Here is a 24,479-nt window from a genome sequence, read left to right as displayed (position 1 = left end):
CCAGCATTTTGCTGCATACAGAAAACTCATCTCAAAGACAAAGACAGACATGACCTCAGAGTAAAAGGATAAGAAAAACATCCAAGCAAATTGTCCCAAGAAACAAGCTGGAGTAGCCATTCTAACATAAAATAAAATAGATTTTCAACCAAAAATTATCAAAAAAATAATAAGGAAAGACACATTTTACTCATTACAGGAAAAAAAAATCTATCAAGATGAACTCTCAATTCTGAACATCTATGCAAATACAAAAGCACCCACATTCATAAAAAAACCATACTAAAGCTCAAAGCATACATGATACCACACAAAATAATAGTAGGAGACTTCAACATCCCACTCTCATTAATGGACAGATCATGGAAACAGAAACTGAGAAGAGGCACAGTGAAGCTAGCAGAGGTTATGAACAAATAGGAATTAACAGACATCTACAGAACATTTTATCCTAAAACAAACAAAAAAAAATAGACCTCAGAACCTCATGGCACCTTTCTCAAAATTAACCATATAGTCAGTCACAAAACAAGTCTCAACAGATAGAAAAAGATTGAAATACTCCCATACATTCTATCAGATCACCATGAACTAAGGCTGTCTTTAATAAGAACAAAAACAACAAAAAGCCAACATACACATGGAAGCTGAACAGTGCTCTGCTCAATGATAACATGGTCAAGGAAGAAATAAAGAAATCAAGGATTTTTTAGAATTTAACAAAAATGACACCACTACATACCCAAATTATGGGATGCAATGAAAGCAGTAGTGAGAGGAAAACTCATAGCTCTGAGTGCCTCCAAAAAGAAACTGGAGAGAGCATACACTAGCAGCCTGACAACACAGCTGAAAGCCCTGGAACAAAAAGAAGCAGATACAAGCAAGAGGAGTAGACAGCAGGAAATAATCAAACTCAGAGCAGAGATCAACCACGTAGAGAAAAAAGAACTAAACAAAGAATCCACAAACCAGGAGCTGGATCTTTGAGAAAATCAACAAGATCAATAAACCTATAGACAGACTAACTAGAGCACAATAAGAGAGTATCCAAATTAACAAAATCAGAAATAAAGGGGGAGACATAACAACAGAAACTGAGGAAATTCTAGAAATCATCAGATCCAGCTACAAAAGACTATACTCAACAAAACTGAAAAATCTGGAGGAAATGGATAAATTTCTAGACAGATACCAAATACCAAAGTTAAATGAGTATAAGATAAACCATCTAAACAGTCTCATAACACCTAAGAAATAAAAGAAGTAGTCAAAAGTCTTTCAAACAGAAAAAGTTCAGGATCAGATGGGTTTAGTGGAGAATTTTATCACACTTTTATAGAAAACCTAATACCTATACTTTCCAAAGTATTCTACAAAATAGAAACATAAGGAATACTACCAAACCCGTTCTTCAAAGCCACAATTATGCTCATACCTAAACCACAAAAGGACACCACAAAGAAAGAGAACGTCATACCAATTTCTCTCATGAACATTGATGCAAAAATACCCAATAAAAATTTTACAAACAGAATTCAAGAACACATTAAAAGAATCATCCACCATGTCCAGGTAGGATTTATTCCAGGGATGCAGGAATGGTTCAACGTATGGAAATCCATCAACGTAAACTACCATATAAACAAACTCAAAGAAAAAAACCACATGATCCTCTCACTAGATGCTGAAAAAGCATTCAACAAAATTCAGCACCCATCATGATAAAAGTCTTGGAAAGAGCAGGAATCCAAGGGCCATACCTTAACATAGTAAGAGCAATACACAACAAACCAGTAGCCAACATCAAAGTAAATGGAGAGAAACTTGAAGCAATCCCTTTAAAATCAGGGACTAGACAAGGCTGCCCATTGTCCCCTACCTATTCATTATAGTACTGGAAGTCCTGGCCAGAGCAGTTAGACAAGAAAAAGAAATCAAAGGGATTCACATTGGAAAGGAAGAAGTCAAAATATCACTATTTGCAGATGATATGATAGTATACTTAAGGGACCCCAAAAATTCCACCAGGGAACTTTTACAACTAACAAACAACTTCAGCAAAGTGGCTGGCTATAAAATCAACTCAAACAAATCAACCTATTCCCTCTATGAAATGGATAAACAGGCTGAGAAAGAAATTAGGGAACCGACACCCCTCACAATAGTCACAAAGACTATAAAATACCTTGGGGTGACCCTAACCAAGCAAGTGAAGGATCCATATGACAAGAACTTCAAGTCTCTGAAGAAGGAAATTGAAGAAATCCCAAAAGATGGAAAGAAATCCCATGCTCATGGATTGGCAAGTTTGACATTGTAAAAAAATGGCCATCTTGCCAGAAGCAATCTACAGATTCAATGCAATCTCCATCAAAATTCCAACTTGATTTTTTATAAAGTTGGAAAAAGCAATTTGCAACTTTATCTGGAATAACAAAAAAACCTAGAATAGCAAAATCTATTCTTAAGAATTAGCACACTTATTGGGGAACCATCATCCCTGATCTCAAGATATATTACAAAGCAATTGTGGTAAAAACTGCATAATATTGGTACATAGGTATGTTGATAAATGGAACAAAATTGAGAACCCAGAAATATACCCTCACACCTATGATCACTAGATCTTTGACAAAGGAGCTAAAAACATTCAGTGGAAAAAGGACAGCCTCTTCAACAAATGGTGTTGGTTGAACTGGAAGTCAGCATGCAGAAGAATGCAAATCAATCCTTTTCTATCTCCTTGTACAAAGCAAAAGTGGATCAAAGATCTTCAGATAAAACCAGGTACATTGAAACTATTAGAAGAGAAATTATGGAAGAGCTTAGAACACATAGGCAAATTCCTGGACAGAATAACAATGCCTTATGCTCTAAGATCAAGAATTGTCAAATGGGACCTCATTAAATTGCAAATCTTCTCTAAGGCTAAGGACACTATTAAGAAGACATAACAGCAGCAAAGATATTGTGAAAAGATCTTTACCAATTCTACATCTGATAGAGGACTAGTATCCAATATATACAAAGAACTCAGGAAGCTAGACTATAGATAATCAAATAATCCTATTAAAAAATGGGGTACAGATCGAAACAAAGAATTCTCAACTGAGAAACATCAAATAACTGAGAAGCACCTAAAGAAATGCTCAACAGCCCAAGTCATCAGGGAAATGCAAATCAAAACAACCCTGAGATTTCACCTCACACCAGTTAGAATGGCTAAGATCAAAAACTCAGGTGACAGCAGATGCTGGCGAGGATGTGGAGAAAGTGGAACATTCCTCCACTGTGGGTGGGTTTGTAAGCTGGCACAATCACTCTGGTAATCAGTCTGTCAGTTCCTCAGAAAATTTTACATAGTACTACCTTAAAACCCAGCTATTCCACTCCTGCACATATACCCCAAAGATGCTCCAATATATAACAAGGTCACATGCTCCACCATGTTCATGGCAGATCTATTTATAATAGTCAGAAGCTGGAAAGAACCCAGATGTCCTTAAACAGAGGAATGGCTACAGAAATTGTGGTACATTTACACAATGGTGTACTCTCAGCTATTGGAAACAATGACTTCATGATATTCATAGGCAAATGGATGGAACTAGAGATTATCATCCTGAGTGAAGTAACCCAGTCACACACATGGTATAACTCACTGATAATTGGTTACTAGCCCCAGAAAGCCCTTAATACCCAAGAAACAACTCACAGATTATATGAAGCTCAAAAAGGAGGAAGATCAAAATGTGGATGCCTCAGTCCTTCTTAGAAAAAAAAAAGAAAGAAAAAGAAAATAAATCATGTGTTAACCATATATTATTATGTAACATATTTTGTGAGCTATAAATAATATTTTATAAAATAAATAAATTTTTGAAAAAGAAAAAAAACAAAAAAATTACTAGAGACACAATTTTAAAAAATTATAGATATTCAACTGATAAAAAAATTATTGACTTCGAAAAAAGATATTACCAACGTGACACCCTCACACTTTATTCATCATGGAACACATTGTGTCTGTCTTACCAAGGGGAGGACATGTTCATTTTAAGAAAGAAAAGCTGAAGTGCTTCCTGAGGGTCTCATGGACACAGTTACCACCTTCCTCTGGCCTCAGAAGAGCTTTGTGTGGGTACATCATTATTTTCCCAATTTATATATATATATTAAAAAACACTGAGAGAACAGTCACTTTATTTTGTTAATATATTCTTGTGTTGTTGTTTTAAGTTTGGGGGTTTCTGGAGGAGGGAGGAAGATAGGAACTGAGTCTACAACCCAGGGCAGCTAGGAACTCACTATGTAGCTCAAACTGCACTCAGACTAATAGCGATCCTCCTGCCTCAACCCACTGATGGCTGGGATTACAGGAGTGAGCCAATAAGCACAGCAGCCTCCTTCTTTTTCATGGCTCAGTGACAATAACAACCGTGTGAGCCACAATCTAGACCCAGGACAAGCTTCAAAGGTATGGTCTTACTCTAGTGACATATCACACATTCAGAGAGGCATAACTAAAAATCAACATAGGAATTCAAATGCGCAATCCTGATAGTTGCTTCTGAGTACCTATAAACTAACAAGTAGAATTATTACTTACCAAAAACTGCAAAATCTACTCCCAATTTATTTAATATAGAAATCATATGCTTTCCTTTTGTTATCGTACTTAAGATGGAAGGATTTAAGCAGTCACCGCTGAAAAGAGTGAGTTCAGGATGCTGAATTTTTCACAGCTGTGGCAAACCTAAGAGAACAATGACCTGTGATATCACTGAACACATTATGAAACACAAAGGCAATGTCTTGTGACTTTTCCTTTAAAAAGGCACAACTGAGATATGAAGATGTAAAAATGCTTTTTAATAAGATTATTTCTCATAACCAAGATATCTCAGTAGCACATTTACATTCTGATAAAGACAAGCTAGGCTCACCCTCCCCTCAACAAACCCACATTTAAATTAAAAATGTATTGTGCCTCAAAAGATATTCTCAAAATATAATGTGAAATTATTTTAAAGAAAGCACTTTAAAACATGTCAGAATATTGAAACTATTTCACAAAATGCACATTCTTAAATACAGTTTATGCCCACTGCAAGCATCGAGAAAGGTGTGTGTGCAGGCTGGACCTAGGCCTCCCCACACATATGTAGCAGATGTGGAGCTTGCTCTTCATGTGGCTCTCAAACACCTGGAGCAGGTGCTGTCCCAACAGCTGTTGTCTGTCCGTGGGATGGGCTCTTCCCTGGGCTGCTTGTCTGGTCTCAGTGGGAACAGATGTGTCTAGTCCACAAAGACTTGATGCCAGGGTTGGGGGTTCCAAGGGGGCTCCACCTTCTAAGGAGAAGTTAGGAGATGGGGAGAGGACTGTGGGAGGGGTAAAGGAGAAGGTGGGGGAATGGGGAGGGGACTGTGGGAGGGGTAAAGGAGAAGGTAGGGGGATAGGGAGAAGACTGTGGGAGGGGTAAAGGAGAAGGTAGGGGGATAGGGAGAAGACTGTGGGAGGGGTAAAGGAGAAGGTAGGGGAATGGGGAGAGAACTGTGGGAGGGAGAAGGTAGGGGGATGGGGAGAGGACTATGGGGGGGAGAAGGTGGGGGATGGGGAGAGGACTGTGGGAGGGAGAAGGTGGGGGATGGGGAGAGGACTGTGAAGGGGAGAAGGTGGGGGATGGAGAGAGGACTGTGAGGGGGAGAAGGTGGGGGATGGGGAGAGGACTGTGGGAGGGAGAAGGTGGAGGATGGGGAGAGGACTGTGAGGGGGAGAAGGTGGGGGATGGGGAGAGAACTGTGGGGGGTAAGGAGCAATGAGTAGGATGTAAATTGAATAAATAAAAAAGAGAACAATTTTTAAAAGATAAAAGAAAATGTGTATGACACTGAATTAGGTTGCTTTATATAAACTTTTTTGCATAAAGTTTAGTATAAGATAATGCTTCTTTATGGTCTTGTAACTAGTGTCCCAATGTTAGGCAAACCCACTGAACCCCTACAGTGTCTTCTATTCTGCTGTGCTCCTTTGACCTTCAGGGTGGTTTTTATCCGCCCCCCTTCTTCGTTTTACATAATTTGTATTGATTTCTTTTCCAGTTTTGCCATATGCCCTTGTCCTCTGCCATAGTATTCCCTTTTTCTTTCCTTTTTTTACTTAACCATATTTTCTTTTTCCTTTATCTTGTCCCAGTTTTATTTCATTCATTTTGACCAAATTAATTTTAACTTTGTAGTTTATTCTATATTAATCTTGCGATTTCATTTTTATGGCTAGTGATGATACAGCAGTTTGCTCAAACCAGCTCTGCTTCCTCATCCGCTTTGTTCTGCCATTATTGTTATGGCAGTTGGTTTTCTCCTGAGTAGAACTGAAAATTAAACCCTACAGAAAAAGCTGCTAGTAAAGAAGACCCTCAAATGAAATTGGAAGAGATAGTCATTCCAAAAGATGAACAAAAATCTACGGAAAGCCATAAGAAATAAGAAGATTGGAAACATGACTCTTCCAATATTTTACAACTCTTCAATGAGCTGAATGCAAACATAGAATGATGACTAATGTGCCAAAGAATTCAAAATCCTAGTTTTACAAAGGACAAGTGACAAACCAATAGCCAAATCAAATTAAATGGAGAGACACTTGAAATCTCATTAAAAGCAGGGGCAAGACAAGGGTGTCCACTCTCCACATATCTTTTCAATATTGTATTCAAGGTGCTAGTTAGAACAATAAGATAACAAAAAGAGATCAGAGGGATACAAATTGGCAAAGAATAAAGGTATCACTATTTGCAGATGATATGATAGTATATATAAGTGTCCCCAAAAATTCTATCAGAGAACTTCTCCAGCTGATAAACAAGTTCAGCAAAGTGGCTGGATATAAAATTAACTCAATAAATCAGTAACCTTCCTTCATACCTGTGATAATCAGGCTGAGAAAGAAATTATGGAAACAACTCTCTTCACAATAGCCACAAATAATATAAAATATCTTGGGGAAAGACTAACCAAACAAGTGAAAGAGCAGCTGTATGACAATAACTTCAAGTCTCTCATGAAATAAAAGATCTTAAAAAATGAAGAGTTCTCTCATGCTCATGGATTGGCAGAATAGCATCCTACTGAAGGCAATCTGCAGATTCAATGCAATCCCCATCAAAATCCCAGCACAAATCTTTAAAGACATGGAAAAAGCAATTCTCAAATTCATCTGAAAAGGCAGAAAATCTAGAATAGTGAAAACAATTCTTAACAACAAAGGCACTTCTGGGGGATCACCATCCCTGACCTCAAGCTCTACTACAGAGCAATAGTGACAAAAATGCATGGTATTGGTACACAGATGGACGGGGTGATCAATGGAATAGAACAGAAGACCCAGAAATAAAACCACACATTTACACACACTTGATCTTTGACAAATACGCGCACACACACACACAAACACACACACACACACACACACACACACAATAAAAATAGAAAGCATCTTCAATAAATGGTACTGGTCTAATTGGCTGTCTGTATGTAGAAAAATGAAAATAGTCCCATTATTTGTCACCTTACACTGAAGAGTAAAAGGTTGTCAAAGGACACTGATTCCTTGCCCTAGGGATTTCCTCTGCAGGAAATCGCTCCCAGGAAATCCCACCCAGGAAATTCCACTTTCTTGAGATTTGAGTTCCCAAAATACCACAGAAGGTCCGGATGACCTCTGTGGAATGTTCCAACGCCCTAGGTGTGCCTGGGGCTGTACTGATAAAAAAATGTATGATTCTTCCCCTTTGAATTTCCTCATTCCGCCTGTCCTCCCCCTCCTTTGTGATTTTTGCCTTTATAAGCCTGTTACAATTTCAGGCCTTTGTCGAACTCCTCTACCCCTGCGTGGTGTATGAGTCTCGACTCCAGCATGCTGGCCTGAGATCTCACTCTGTTTCACTTTCAATAAACTTCCTCATGCGATTGCAGCAAGTCTGGTCTCGGTGCCTCACTGGGTGCGCGCCTCTCCTGAGATTTGAGTGAGGGTCTCCCTTCGGAGGTCTTTCATTTGGGGGCTTGTCCTGGATTTGCGCGACCACCCAGGAGCCCTAGACCTACTTGGAGGTAAGGATTTTCTTTCCTTTCTTTCCTTGTTGTCCTGTTGTGACTCTGTGTTTGTAGATCGTGATTCTGTGTTTGTGGATTGTCCAGATTGTGATTCTGTGTTTTTGGATTGTTCAGAGGTCTGGTGCGATCGCAGTTCTGTATTCGCAAAAGCTCTAACCGAGTCTGCTCTTCCAAGGGAGGAGCGGAGTGGACGGGAATAGACGTGTCCGGGTGTCCGCCATTTGCTCGCCCTGGGAGACATCCCAGGAGGACAGGGGGAGGACCAGGGACGCCTGGTGGACCCCCACGGGAAAAGTCAGGAGATCAGTTTTTCTCCTTGATGATCTGTGTCAGAGGGCCAATTCTGGGCCATCTAACTCTTTTCGGGATTTTGGGTCGACTTGAGGTCGGCGACTGACTTTGTCTCTCTGTTTTGTAATATCTGTGAGTGTTTTGTGTGTGTGTGTCAGAACTAGAAATGGGCCAGACTGTGACGACCCCACTAACACTGACTTTGAACCATTGGACGGAAGAGATCTTCCCTAGGTTTGGCACCCCTAAGGTAATTGGATCAGACAATGGGCCATCTGTGTTGCCCAGGTAAGTTAGATATTAGCTTGTTTATTGGGGACCAATTGGAAATTACATTGTGCTTACAGACCCCAGAGCTCAGGACAGGTAGAAAGAATGAATAGAACTCTAAAAGAGACCCTTACTAAATTAGCTATTGAGACCGGCGGTAAAGACTGGGTGACCCTCCTCCCCTTTGCGCTTCTTAGAGTCCGAAACTCGCCGGGGCGTTTCGGCCTTACCCCTTATGAAATCCTACATGGGGGACCGCCCCCCTTAACAGAGTCGTGCGGGATATTGGATCCTGGCACTAACTCCCCCTCCTCCTCTGCTCTATTTGCCCACTTAAAGGCCTTAGAAGTTATTAAAACACAGATCTGGAGTCGAATCAAAGAAGCCTACACTCCAGGAACCACCGCGGTGCCCCACAGGTTCCAGGTCGGAGACTCAGTCCTGGTCAGACGACATCACGCTGGCATGCTTGAGCCCCGGTGGAAGGGACCCTACCTGGTGCTGTTGACTACCCCCTCGGCAGTCAAGGTCAACAGGATTGCTGCTTGGGTACAGTGGCTGCTGGTGACAATTCTCTTAAGCTGCCCCTTTGTTGTAGCCCCAACCTTCGGTAATAACCCCCATTCCCTTCAAAAATTAACCTGGGAAGTGCTTAATGAAGTGGGCGACGTCCTGTGGTCAACAACCGCAGTGCACCCCCCCTTGGACTTGGTGGCCTGATCTTGCACCCGATGTCTGTAAGTTAGCAGCCGGCTCTATGGCCTGGGATCTTTCCAGTTATACCAATTTAGAAAAGCCACCCCAGAAGAACAGTGTGTCCCTCATGGCATAGGGAGCACATTGGGGTGTTCAGGACAGTTTTTCTGAGCCAACCTTCAGGCAGCAGACTTCTATGTCTGCCCCGGACAGGGACACACCAGGGAAATGAAGAGACGGTGTGGAGGGACCTCAGACAATTTTTGTAGTAAATGGGGATATGAGACCACGGGAGAAGCCTACTGGAACCCTTCCTCCGCTTGGGATCTAATTATAGTTAAAAAGGGTCGTAGGCCAGGGGAGCCAGAGAAAGGGGAAAGAGATCCATCCAAATACCTGGCTTATAGGACTGGGTGTGCCTCTGAAAGCTCCAGTAGCCCTCAGGGACCGTGCAAAGACAGTTATTGTAACCCTCTAAATATCAGCTTCACCCCACAGGGAAAACAAGATCGGCAGTGGGTAAGAGGAAACCATTGGGGATGGAGAGTCTATACTGGCAGAGGGGACCCTGGATTCGTTTTTGTTATTAAAATAAAGATAGAGAGTCCGCCCACACGACCCGTAGGCCCCAATTCGGTGCTTGATAACCCTGTACCCAGGCCTGAGAGACCTCCTCGTCTCACTCTGTCACCAAAGGAGGACTCGTATCCCCTTTTGACCACACCCTCCTATCTCCCTATGAGAACTGAGGACCACCTGTTCAATCTGCTTGATAGTGCATTTGTTGTTTTAAACCGCACTAACCCTGCCGCTACTCAGTCCTGCTGGCTGTGTTTTGCTTCCAATCCCCCTTACTACGAAGGAATAGCTCAGCTACGAAGCTATAATGTTACTTCTGACCACTCACTCTGCCCCTGGGGAAGCAAACGAAAGCTGACCCTGTTTGCAGTATCAGGAAGAGTACCTACCAGACACCAGCCCCTCTGTAATGTAACTATCTCCAACCTGACAGCAGGCCCAGATAAATACCTAATACCCCCTCCCGATACCTGGTAGGCTTCTGGCACCGGCCTGACCCCCTGCCTGCATACTTCACTATTTAACAGTACTAAAGACTTTTGTGTTTTAGTCCAACTGGTGCCCAGGGTCATTTATCATGATGATACCTCGTTTATAGATGAATTTGACCACCATACTCGATACAAGAGAGAACCTATAACTTTGACCTTAGCTGTCTTGTTAGGACTTGGAGTGGCAGCAGGAATTGGAAAAGGGGCAGCTGCCCTCATCCAACAACCTTACTACTATAATGAACTCAGAGCAGCTATGGACGAGGACCTGGGAGCATTAGAACAGTCCATAACCAAACTAGAAGAGTCATTGACTTCATTATCAGAGGTAGTGCTACAGAACAGGAGGGGATTAGATCTGCTTCTTCTAAAGGAAGGAGGGCTCTGTGCTGCCCTAAAAGAAGAATGTTACTTTTATGTAGATCATTCTGGTATCATAAGAGATTCTATGGCAAAGCTTAGAGAAAGACTAAAAAACAGAAAAAAAGAAAGAGAAACATCCCAAGGATGGTATGAAAATTGGTTTAACCGGTCACCCTGGTTCTCTATGCTAGTCTCTGCTTTGGTCCGGCCTTTACTCATTTTAATGCTAATCCTAACCTTTGGGCCATGCATCCTCAATAGACTGGTGACTTGTATAAAAGAAAGGGTGAGTGCTGTACAGGTAATGGTTCTAAGACAACAATACCCGATATTACAAGAAGCTGAGGGATCGCTCTAAGATTAGAGCTTTTTACAAAAAGAAAAACGGGGGAATGAAGAGTAAAAGGTTGTCAAAGGACACTGATTCCTTGCCCTAGGGATTTCCTCTGCAGGAAATTGCTCCCAGGAAATCCCACCCAGGAAATCCCACTTTCTTGAGATTTGAGTTCCCAAAATACCACAGAAGGTCCGGATGACCTCTGTGGAATGTTCCAACGCCCTAGGTGTGCCTGGGGCTGTACTGATAAAAAAATGTATGATTCTTCCCCTTTGAATTTCCTCATTCCGCCTGTCCTCCCCCTCCTTTGTGATTTTTGCCTTTATAAGCCTGTTACAAGTTCAGGCCGTTGTCGAACTCCTCTACCCCTGCGTGGTGTATGAGTCTCGACCCCAGCATGCTGGCCTGAGATCTCACTCTGTTTCACTTTCAATAAACTTCCTCATGCGATTGCAGCAAGTCTGGTCTCGGTGCCTCACTGGGTGCGCGCCTCTCCTGAGATTTGAGTGAGGGTCTCCCTTCGGAGGTCTTTCAACACAAAGATCAAGTGGATCAAGGACCTCAACATAAAACCAGATACATTGGATCTAGTAGAAGAGAAAATGATAAAAAGCCTTGGGCTCATCTGCATAGGAAGGAAATTTCTGAAACAGAACTCCAATGGCTTATGCTCTAAGAACAAGAATTGATAAATGAGAGCTCATAAAACTGGAAAGCTTCTATAACACAAAAGACATAGTCAATAAGATAAATCGGAAACCTACAGACTGGGAAAAAATTTTTCACTAACTCCACATCTGACAGAGGCCTAATATTCAAAATACATAACGATTTCAAGAAACTAACCACCAAGAAACCAAACAACCCAATTTTTAAAAGTGGGGTATAGAACTAAACTGCGAATTTACAACAAAGAAATCTTGAATGGCTAAGAAACACCTAAAAAAAATGTTGAAAGTCCTTAGTGATCAGAGAAATGTAAATTAAAACAACCCTGAGATTTCACCTTATACTAATTAGAATGGCTAAGATCAAACCTCAGGTGACAACACATGTTACTGAGAATGTGGAGAAAGAAGAACACTCCTCTATTGCTGATGGGATTGCAAACTGGTACAACCACACTGGAAATCAATTTGCAGGTTCCTGAAAAAAACTGGAAATAGATCTACCTAAAGACCCAGCAATACCATTCTTGGCAATATACTCAAAAGATGCCCCACCGTGCCACAGGGACACATGTTTTACTATGTTCATAGTGGTCTTTGTGATAGCCAGATGCTGAAAACAACCAGATAGATTTCACAGAACTCAAAAAGGTCAACAAGCTGAAGGGATCAAGTGAGGACACCTCAGTCCCACTTGGGAAGGAGAAGAAAGCAACCACAGGGGAGAGGGAGGGAGGAGGGACCTAGGAAGGAAAGGGACAGAAATAGGAAGACATGATCTGGTATTGAGTGGGGCAAAAGGATGGAAGCCCTGAGGGCCAGCAGAAAGAATGGAAACAGGCGAGGTAGGAGAACCCTCCAGAATGTACCAGAGACCTGGAAGTTGAGAGACCCTCAGGACCCAAAGGGGGACCCTAGATAAAATGCCCTACTGCAGGGATAGAAATAGAGAAGAGTCTGAGGCAAAGACGGTCCAATGATAGGTTCAAAGGGGGATCCAGCTCAAGGGAAGGCCCTAAGGTCTGACACCATTACTGAGGCTATGGAATGCTCATAAAAAGGGACCTATCATGACTGCCCTCCAAAAGACCCAGCAAACAGTTGAAAGTGTCAGCTACAGATATTTATACCCAACCAATCAATAGAAGCTGCTGGCCCCTGAAATTGAATCAGGGAAAAGCTGGAAGAAGCTGAAAAAGAGGGCCACTGTGTAGGACCAGCAATCTCAATTAGCCTGGAGCCCCCCAAGATCTCTCAGACACTGGATCACCAACCAGGCAGCATACATCAGTTGATATGAGGCCCCCAACACATATACAGCAGAGGACTGCTAAGTCTGTGTTCAGTCAGAGAAGATGCACCTAACCCTCAGGAGACTGAAGGCCCCAGGGAGTTTAGAAGTCTGGTGGGGTGGGTTGGGTGGGGACATCCTCAAGAAGACAGGAGGGGCAGGGAGGAGGTATGGGATGTGGAACTGGGAGGGGAATGAAAAACTACAAATTTTTAAAAATATATGTTGAGGTATGTTCCTCCTAGTCCAGTTCTTTATGAACTTTATCATGAAGTCAGGTTGGATATTTTTCAAAGGTTTTTCTGCATCTATTGAGATGAGATGTGATTTTTAATTAGTAAGATCAATTATGTCATTTATTGCATTTACTGACTTACATAAAGCCAACTTGGTAAACATTGATAATCATTATGGTGTCTGTCCATTGGGTTTGCAATTATTTTATTGAGTACTTCTGAAACTGTTATTCAGCCCCAAGTGGTCAGCCCTGAAAACATACATATAATAGGTTGTATCTATATATTAAGGAATATATATTGTGTGTGTGTGTCATAAATATCAGTTTTATGTATATGCAAGCAAAGAAAAAGTAGTCATCTCAAAAAGAAAATTGTTTTAAAAAGACAAAGTCGGAAGGGTGCAAACTGGTAAATAGAGTTGAAGAAAATGAGAGGTAGATATATTTCATTATATACATTTATAATTTTTTTAATTAAAAGGGAGCTGGAAGGATGGCTATGCAATTAAGAGCACTGTTTGCTCTTCCAGAGGACCCAAGATCAGTTCCTGGTACCCACATAACAAGTAAAAACCATGTGTAAGTCCAGTTCCAGCCAATAAACTAAACACATGGTACACAGACATACAAGCAAACAAAACACTCATACAAAAAATAAAAATAATTAAAACTTCAAAAAAAATTTAATCAAGCTGTGATGGCACAGGATTTTAATCTCTGCACTCAAGAGACAGAAGCAGGAAGATCTCTGTTGAGTTCATGGCCAGCCGAGTCTAAATGACAAGTTCTGTGCCAGTCAGAGTCACATAACATGATAGTCTTAATAAATAAAATTTTAAAAATAAAAATAAAATCCCAGTGACATCACCTTAAAAATCATATCTTTATATGATGCACTCAAACTTCTGTCTTGCAGAAAGCCAGAAGACACATGTCAGCTAAAATAAATAAAATAAAATAAATATTTAGCTAAAACAAAGCAAAAGAAAAATATACAAGTAAAGCCAAACCACCTACATTTTCATGCACCAAAAATTTACAAAGTTGATATACCTTAGCAAGATTGAGAAAAATATCAATATAAATAGAAAAAAAAAAAGGAAGTAACACTACAGAATCTATATATTATAAGCACTCTTCTGATTATAAGTTTGGAAAAGTTCAATGTACGAAAACTGACACAGAGATTTTTTTTATCTGACTTTTCTTGTAACTACTACAATAACACTGAACCATACTCTAAAACTTTTCAATGAAAACTTCAATCCTAGATATTCTGTCAAAGAATTTTAAAGGAATAACACTGTTCTTATACAAACACTTTTAGACAAGAGAAAAGGCGTAAAATCAATATTTTGTCAGCATTATCTTCAAACCATAATTATAGGTCAATATTCTGTATAAACATGCAGACATAAATATGCAGACATAAGTCTTAAACTAAATTTTAACAAACTGAATTAAGTAACATATAAAAAGACTAAGACATCATGAACCAAGCAGGGTTTATTCAATCACAACCATATCCTACTTCTCTCTTTTTTAAATTATGCAGAAAACTTTTAACATCTGGTCATAATTTTGAAATTATGTACAAACTAGGAATGTAACATTAGTCTAGAAAACTTTAAGGTAATAAATTAAGAACATGGATTTCCATATAAATTTATGTGCAGATAAAAACACTAAAAATCAATTAGAGATTTTCTATTGTTATACATGAAGACCAATGATAAAGTTATGGTGACTAATATAATGTATGATTTTCCTAAACTAGTGAGGAAGTTTAGGAAAACTTTTGCATCCAGAAACAGATGCAAACATAGTCACTTGATTAATTACATACACATCCCCAAAATTCAGCACTAAAAAGCTAATCTCTTTTAATGAAAACTATATATAACTTTATAAAATGGTGCTGCTAAATGTAATATTTAATACATGTGTAATTATACAAATGATACACGCACACAATATGAATACCTTCTCAATTGTACCTGAAAAGTGTTTACTGCTCTAAAGGTGCTGGAACCTGGAAGAATGGAGCCTAACTATGAGCTGGACTAAAGTCTCACACAGTAGCCACCTTTATCCAGATCATCAGACAACATACACTCTGAGGGCAAGAGGAGCTACATGAATAGCATATAGAATCACAAGGATGATCCACACTTGGCAAAACATGTTTTTCCATAGAAGCATGTAAACAAACAACAATAGTCAATTTTAATTACTAATCTACAGAAAACTCACTCGTATCTGTTCTACCTGGAGGGGAATGAAGCCCATTCCAAAAACAATTCCCTGTTTTTGAAGAAACTAAGGGCATAAGACTCTGTTTTGTCTTGTTTTCTTGGAGTTTCTCAGAAGCACTTAGAATTCCTCCCAGATGATGATGTCAATCTTAGACTGTGTTTGACATTTGAGAACTGATCTTATGAGTCAGTAGATAGAAGTACTCAGTGCCAAGCCATACTTAGAAATCAATTCCAGCGCCCCACATGGTGCAGGAAGAAAACTCTCAAGTTATCCTCAGTGTCTGCCCCACACACAAACACATACAAACACAGACTCAAATGAACATGCATACAAACACAGAGACATGAACACACATGCTCACATGAACGAACAAACATATGATGCATGAATGTGATAAAAATGAATATGAATCCCAGATATAATTTTAAAAGAAAATAATACAACACTTAAAAGAGATCATACAAAGATAGCTTAATGAATTTGAAACAATGGTTGCTGAAGCCAACCAGAAGGAAGTATAAATCACAAAATAAAAAATATTGGTAAATAAAACAGTTTAAATTAGTATTTCTTACTGATCAAAATATAACATTAAAAATGAAAAAAATTGAAAAAATAAAACATGTAGGAAGCAAATATTCAACAATGGGATTAGAGATAAAAAATCAGTTTATTTAATTGAACAACTTTATTTTAAAAAAGAGAAATGTACAGATTTTAAGCATTTTTGCATAAAAGTATATGAATACATTTTTGCCAGTGCTTAATTTTTTTAAAGGTTTGATAGTATGCATTAAAATCTTACTAGTAACAATGAGCATAAAGTACATGTAAAATAAGATGTAACCTGGAAATAGTCAAATTTTCTTTGTGTTTAAAGATTAAGCAAACTGGTTTTTCATTTTCTTTACTTTTCTTTCTTTTGGGGGGGGTATATTTCTTCTTGAACTACATATATTCTGTGAGTTGTTTCTGGGGTGTTCAGAGCTTTCTGGGGTTAGTATCCCATTATCAGTGACTGCATATTATGTCTGTTCTTTTGTGACTAGGTTATCTCACTCAGGATGATATTCTCTAGATGCAGCCATTTTCTTAACAATTTCATAAAGTCATTGTTTCTGATAGCTAAGTAGCACTCCATTGTGTAAATGTACCACAACCTTTGTATCCATTCATCTACTAAAGAACATCTGTGTTGTTTCCAGCTCTGGCTACTATAAATATAGCTGCTGTGAACACTGTGGTGCATATATCTTTGTCGTATGTTGGAGCTTCACTGGGGTATATGCCCAGAAATGAAATAACTGGGTCTTCAGGTAGTACCAATTTTCTGAGGAATCACCAAACTGATTTACAGCATGGTTGTACCAGTTTACAACCACACCAGCAGTGGAGAAGTGTTTCTTTTTCTCCATATCCTCGCCAGCATCTGTTGTCATCTGAATTTTTGATTTTAGCCATTCTGACAGGTGTGAGGTGGAATCTCAGGGTTGTTTTGATTTGCATTTCCCTGATGGCTAATGATGTTGAACACTTCTTTAGATGCTTCTCAGCCATTCGATATTCCTCAATTGAGAACTTTTGTTTAGCTCTGTACCCCATTTTTTAACAGGGTTGCTTGATTCTCTGGTGTCTAACTTCTTGAGTTCTTTGTATACCTTTCATAATAGGCCTCTATCAGATATGGGGTTGGTAAAGATCTTTTCCCACTCTGCTGGCTGCCATTTTGTTTTCTTCACAGTGTCCTTAGCCTTACAGAAACTTTGCAATCTCATTAAGTCCCATTTGTCAATCTTTGACCTTAGAGCACGAGCCATTGGTGTTCAGTTCAGGAAATTTTCTCCTGTGCCTATGAGTTCTAAGGTTTTCCCTACATTCTCTTCTAATAATTTCAGTGTACCTGCTTTATTGTGAAGATCCTTGATCCGCTTGCACTTGAGCTTTGTACAAGGAGATAAGAAAGGGTCTATTTTCATTCTTCTGCATGCTGAGTGCCAAGTGGACCAACACCATTTGTTGAATAGGCTGTCTTTTTTCCATTGAATGCTTACAGCTCCTTTGTCAAAAATTAGGTGACCAAATATGTGAGGGCTCATTCCTGAATCTTCTATTCTATTCCATTGATCCGCATGCCAATTTCTGTACCAGTACCATGCAGTTTTTAGCACAATTGCCTTATAATATAGCTTGAGGTCAGGGATAGTGATTCCTGCAGAAGTTATCTTGTTGAGGATGGATTTCGCTATTCTAGGTCTTTTGTTATTCCAGATGAAATTGCACATTTCCCTTTCCAACTCTATAAAGAATTGAGTTGGAGTTTTGATGGGGATTGCATTGAATCTGTAGACTGCTTTTGGTAAGATGGCCATTTTTTACAATGTTGATCCTTCCGATCCATGAGCATGGGAGATCTTTCCATATCCTATTGAGATCTTCCTCAATTTCCTATCTTAGAGATTTGAAGTTCTTGTTATACAGGTCCTTCACTTGCTTAGTGAAGTCACACCAACATATTTCATATTGTTTGTGATTATTCTGAGGGGTATCTTTTCCCTAATTTCTTTCTCCACATGTTTTTCCTTTGAGTAGAGGAAGGCTACTGATTTGTTTTGGTTAATTTTATATCTGGCCATTTTGCTGAAATTGTTTATCAGCTATAGAAATTCTCTAGTGGAAAAATTGGGGTCAGTTAAGTACACTATCATGTTATCTGCAAACAGTGAAATTTTTCCTTTTTCCTTTCCAATTTTATCCGTTTGATTTTCTTTTGCTACGTAATTGCTCCAGTACTATGTTGAATAGGAAGGGGGAGATTGGGCAGTCTTGTCGAGTCCCTGATTTTAGTGGCATTGTTTCAAGTTTCCTACCATTAAGTTTGATGTTGGCTATTGGTTTACTCTATATTTCTTTTATTATGTTTAGGTATGGGCCTTGGATACCTGTTCTTTCCAAGACTTTTAACATGAAGGGGTGTTGAATTTTGTCAAATGCTTTCTCAGCATCTAGTGAGATGACCATGTGGTTTTCTTCTTTGAGTTTGTATATACAGTGGATTACATTGATGTATTTCTGTATATTAAACCATCCCTGAATTCCAGTGATGAAGCCTACTTTATCATGATGAATGATCGTTTTGATGTGTTCTTGTATTCATTTTGCAAGAATTTTGTTGAGTAATTTTACATCAATGTTTATAAGTGAAATTGGTCTGAAGTTCTCAATCCTTGTTGGATATTTGTGTGGTTTAGAAACGAGGGTTATTGTAGCCTCAAAAAATGAGTTAGGTAGTATTCCATCTGATTCTATTTTGTGGAATAGTTTGGAGAGTATTGGTATTATGTCATCAATAAATGTCTGATAAAATGCTGCACTAAACCCATCTGGACCTGGGCTTTTTTTTTGGGGGGGGCTTTTGATGACTGCCTCTATTTCTTTAGGTGTTATGAAATTATTTAGATGGTTTACCTGCTCCTGGTTTAACTTTAGTATCTGTTATCTGTCTTGGAATTCATCCATTTCTTTGAGATTTTCCAGCTTTGTTGAGTATAGGCTTTTGTAGTAGGATCTGATGATTTCTTGAATTTCCTCAGTTTCAGTTGTTATTTCTCCACTTTCCTTTCTGATTTTGTTAATTTGGATACTCTCTCTTTGCCCTCTAGCCAGTCTGGCTAAGGGTTTATCAATCTTTTTAATTTTCTCAAAGAACCAGCTCTTGGTTTTGTTGATTCTTTTAATGGTTCTTTTTGTTTCTATTTGGTCTATTTCTGCCCTAAGTTTGATTATTTCTTGCCATCTACTCCTCTTGGGTGTATCTGCTTCCTTTTGTTCTAGAGTTTTCAACTGTGCTGTCAAGTTGCCAGTGTATGCTCTCTCCAGTTTCTTTTTGGAAGCACTCAGAGCTTTGAGTTTTCCTCTCAGTACTTCTTTCATTGCATCCCATAGGTTTGAGTATGTTGTGCTTTTGTTTTCATTAAATTCTATAAATTCCTTAATTTCTTTCTTTATTTCTCCTTTGACCATGCTATCGTTTAATAGAGCATTGTTTAGTTTCCACGTGTATATGGGTTTTTTGTTGTCTTTGTTGTTATTAAAGACCAGCCTTAGATCATGGTGATCTGATAGGATGCATGGAAGAATTTCAATGTTCTTATATCTATTGAGGCTTGTTTTGTGACCAATTATATGGTCAATTTTGGAGAAAGTGCCTTGAAGTGCTGAGAAAAAGGTGTATTCTTTTGTTTTAGAATGATATGTTATGTAGATGTCTATTAATTCCAATTGGTTCATAACCTCTGCTAGTTTCACTGTGTCCTCGTTCAGTTTCTGTTTCCATGATCTGTCCAATGACGAAAGTGGGGTGTTGAGGTCTCCCACTATGATTGTGTGGGGTGCAATGTATTTTTTGAGCTTTAGTAGGGTTTCTCTTATGAATATGTGTGCTCTTGTATTTGGAGCATATATGTTAAAGATTGAGAGTTCCTCCTGAAAAATTTCCCTGCAATGAGTAAAACGTGTTCTTCCTTATCTTTTTTGATAACTTTTGTTTGAAAATCTACTATATTCGATATTAGAATGGCCAGTCCAGCTTGGTTCTTGCAGCCGTTTGCTTGCATGGTTTTTTCCCAACCTTTTACTCTGAAATAGTGTTTGTCTTTGTCTCTGAGATGAGTTTCCTGTATGCAGCAAAATGTTGGATTCCATTTATATATCCAGTCTGATAACCTATATCTTTTTATTTGGGAATTGAGTCCATTTATGTTAAGGAACAGTGGTTCCTGTTTCCTGCTATTTTTGCTTTAAAGGTAAAATTTTGCCTGTGTGTCTTTCTTCTTTTGGTTTTCTTGCTTAGGTATTTTCTTGTTTTTACTAGGATGAAGTTTCCAACCTTGTATTGGGTTTTCCACCTATAATTCGTTATAGTGCTGAGTTTGAGGTTATATAATGTGTGAATTTAGTTTTGTCTTGGAATATCTTGGTCTCTCCATTTATGGTGATTGAGAGTTTTGATGGGTATAGCAGCTTGGCCTGACAGTTGTGTACTCTTAGTGTCTGCATGATGTCTGCCAAGGATCTTCTAGCTTTCATAGTTGTAGGGAGGTGCGCTGTACCTCTTCCCAACTATGGCGCCTAACTCTGTCTTCTGCCTTCCCGATGGCGCGCGTTCCCTGAGATAATCAACTCCTTATTTGGATGCACTTTCCTGGCTTCTTGACTCCCACATGGTTACATCCTTTCTGCAGTGCCCACGTGGCAGCTTATGGTTTGCCAGTCTAAAGTATATAGCTTGCTCCATTCTCTCTCCCGGGGTCAGAAGTAGCTTGTACAAGGTTCCTGACTAAACTGCTTGAAGAAGATCTTCCCCAGGTCGTGTCTTCCTTGCTGGTCGAGATTGGGCACGGCACATAGTCTCTGATGAGAAGTCGGGTGTGATTCTGATTGGTCTGCCTTTATATGTTACATGACCTTTTTCCCTTACTGCTTTTAGTATTCTTTCTTTGCTTTGGGCACTTGGCGTTTTAACTATTATGTGTCGGAAAAATTTCTTTTCTGGTCCATTCTATTAGGAGTTCTGTAGGTTTCTTTTATGCTCATGGTCAGCTCATTCTTAAGGGTAGGGAAGTTTTCTTCTACGATTTTGAAAATATTTACTGTGCTTCTTAGTTGTTATCCTTCACCCTCTTCTCTTCCTATTATCCTTAGGTTTGGTCTTCTCATTGTGTCCTGGATCTCCTGGACATTTTGGGTTAAGAGCTTTTTGGCTTTTGCATCTTCTCTGACTGTTTTGTCTATGTTTTCAATGTTGTCTTCAGCCCCCAAGATTCTTTCTTCCATCTCTTGTAGTCTGTTGGAGATGCTTCATCTGTGTCTTCTGATTTCTTTTTTAGGTTTTCTACCTCTAGGTTTGTCTCTTTTATTGTTTCTTTTATTGTGTCCATTTCTATTTTAAATTCCTTCTTCAATTCCTTCATCTCTTTGGTTCTGTTTTCCCATAGTTCTTTGATTTCTTTGAGTGTTTTTCTTGTTCCCTCTTTAAAAGCTTCTATTTCTTTATGCTTTTCCTCCTGTTCTTGTTTAGAACTCTCTATCATCATCTTGAGGTATGATTTCAGGTCTGAGTCTTCTTTTTCTGGAGTGTTTGGCATTCCTCTGTTTGCTTTGATGGGAGAGCTGAGTTCTGGTATTGCCAGGTTGTCTTGGTTTCTCTGGGGTAAGTTTTTTTGCTTTCCTCTTGCCATCTTGTTGTCTGTGATTATACGTGGTCTTGTTTTCAGTGATTGATCCCCATCTCTCCTGTGTACCTGGCCTGTGTCCCTGGATCTCTGCTGTTCCTGGTGGCAGATGACCTGAGCGTTTGTTCAGCATGCAAGGTCCCTCTGGGTGGAAACAAAGTTTCCATGGCAGAGTTTCTGCTCCCCTGAACCAACCGGGGTGTGAGGGTGCTTTCCAGGGGCTCTGCCCAGACCTCTCTGCACATCGGCTACCCGCAGTGTAGTCTCACCAGGTCTAGGTCCCTGGATCTCCACTGTTCATGGTGGTAGATGGCCCAAGTGCCTGTTCTGCAGGCATGGGTCCTCAGGTTGGAAACCAAGTCCCTAAGGCAGAGTTCTTGCTCCCTTGAACCAATGAAGAGGGGCATGCTTTCCGGGCGCTCAACCCAGACTTCTTTGCGCCCCGGCTACTCGCAGCACAGTCTTACCAGGCCTGTGTCCCTGGATCTCCGCTGTTCCTGGTGGCCAAAACATCAGTTTTTAATTGGAGGAAAAATACCATTGACTTAGGCATCGTGACACACACTTGTAGTGCAAGCAGTATGGAAGGCTGAGACTAGCCTAAGCAATTCAGCCAATTTATGTCTCAAAATAACTAAAATAAGAAATAAAAATTAAATTTAAAAATAAATTTAAAAAATTAGCTCAGCAATAGATACAACCAGCCCATAAACATATTAAAATGTTCAAAATCATTACTGAACAAGAAATTCAAATTAAACCTACCAGTGTGATAAAAATAGACAACACTAAAACATCAAGAAAATGGAATAATCAAAATTTTCCTATACTGCTGATGGTACAACTATTTTGAGAAAATTTTGGCAGCACTTAGTAAAGCTACACATATGTCTGTGTATGACACAGAAAGTTCACTTCTGAACATGCACACAAGAAAAATGATTGCTTCCACCTACCAAAAGAATTATGTAATAATGCTAATAGTGATTTCATAAGAGCAGATATTAGAAACATCCCAACATCCTTCAACATTACAACAAATGAGTAAATATAAAACAGATGAGTATAGTTCACATGTTGCCACGTAAGTCAGTAAGAAAAAGAACAAATTATCACTATATACAACAGTCTGTCTGAATCTCAAATTGTGGGGGAAAAAAAAGCCCACGCAAATAAGTACATGCTGTATGGTCAAGAGTAGTGAATGAATGCCCATCTGTCTACTGTTGGGATTGAGGGGTCCTGGGATACGCTAGAAATGTTCATATTTTGATTATTTAAAAGCCATATAGAGGGCTGGAGAGATGGTTCAGTGGTTAAGAGCACTGACTGCTCTTCCAGAGGTCCTGAGTTCAAATCCCAGCAACCAAATGGTGGCTCACAACCATCTGTAATGGGATCTGATGCCCTCTTCTGGTGTGTGTGAAGTTACTGTATAATCATATATAATAAATAAATAAATCCTTTTTTAAAAAACAGCCATATAGAACCTTAAACTTAAATATTATAAAAATCTGTAGATCTAGTCAATAACGTGTTTCTAAAAGTTAAAAAGTAGAAATAATACAAATGCATGTACAGGTCAACACAAAAATACATGACTACAAAAGCTGAGCAGTATATGATTTCAAAGTATTCTGTGAAATGACAGCTGTATCTAGAAAGAAAGTAGAAGTCACAAGATTCAATCTGAGTTTTAAGAATCCAGTGAGCAAACAGTAAAACTTTAGGAGGAAAAGTTCAAAAGTTTTAAGAACTTTGGTGTGTGTTAACTGATGTGTTTCTGTTCACATGGCATAAATAAGCAATTGCTAATGTTTTTTAGGTCAGTAGCAGGAGCTGCCTATAAAAACTCATTTTTCAGGTCCTATACTATACATACATAATCTGAAACACTGACATAAGATGCAAAAATCTGTGTTCAACAACTCCTTTGGACAATTCCAATACCTATCTGAAAAATGAGCTGTAGAGATGAACCTATGGTCAAAGCACTGGCTGTTCTTTCAAAGGACTTGGGTTTACTAATACCCACATGGTGTCTCACCATAATCTAACTCAGATCCCAGGGGATCTAGCAATCTTTTCTGTCCTTCTTGGACCCAAGGCATGCATGTGGTGCAGACACACACATAGACAAAACACCCAAACTCCTTTAATTAATTAAGTTGAAAAATAACATTATAAAGGAAACTAGATTTTAAATCTATAAATATATACCATAATTGCAGTTTTATTCATTGTAAATATTTTATAAATTCTTGAGATGAAAATCAAATAAGGAATCAGAGTTATAATAAAAAGTTTGAGGGAGAAGCTGGCAAGCTGATTTTAAGCCTTTTCAAGGAGACATCAAAATGAGTATCCTCAGTAGGCAGATGGAAATATAGGTCTAAAAAGGAGGTTAGCTTCAAATTATAGATCCACAAATAGAACAGATAAAATAGTTAAAGCCAAAAGAATTTACAAACTGTTTCATACTACTAAATCTTAGAGAAACAAAGATTATGAAAATAGTTTGATATTGATGTCAAAAATGTCTAATATAGATAGAAGTTCTCAAATTTTCCAAATCAAGATTCCCCTTCCCAGTGCCCCTAAAAGCTAAGAAATTAACATAGGCACCTACTAACTAAAAAACAAGGAAG

The 24,479-nt window shown here is 39.1% G+C and overlaps 1 pseudogene across 1 annotated transcript in view; it reads right to left on the bottom strand.

Moving 5' to 3' along the window:
• The window catches only part of LOC308433637 (5'-nucleotidase-like), a 67,175-nt pseudogene that overhangs the window by 30,906 nt on the left and 11,790 nt on the right, over window positions 1-24,479 (bottom strand). The window contains exon 2 of the transcript in view: window positions 4,613-4,759. The product of the transcript in view is annotated as a 5'-nucleotidase-like (transcript). The remainder of the gene's footprint in view (window positions 1-4,612; window positions 4,760-24,479) is intronic.

The sequence above is a fragment of the Micromys minutus genome (genome assembly GCF_963924665.1).
Source record: "Micromys minutus genome assembly, chromosome: 20".
Lineage (NCBI taxonomy): Eukaryota > Metazoa > Chordata > Mammalia > Rodentia > Muridae > Micromys > Micromys minutus.
This window is presented reverse-complemented; position numbering and strand designations above follow the sequence as displayed.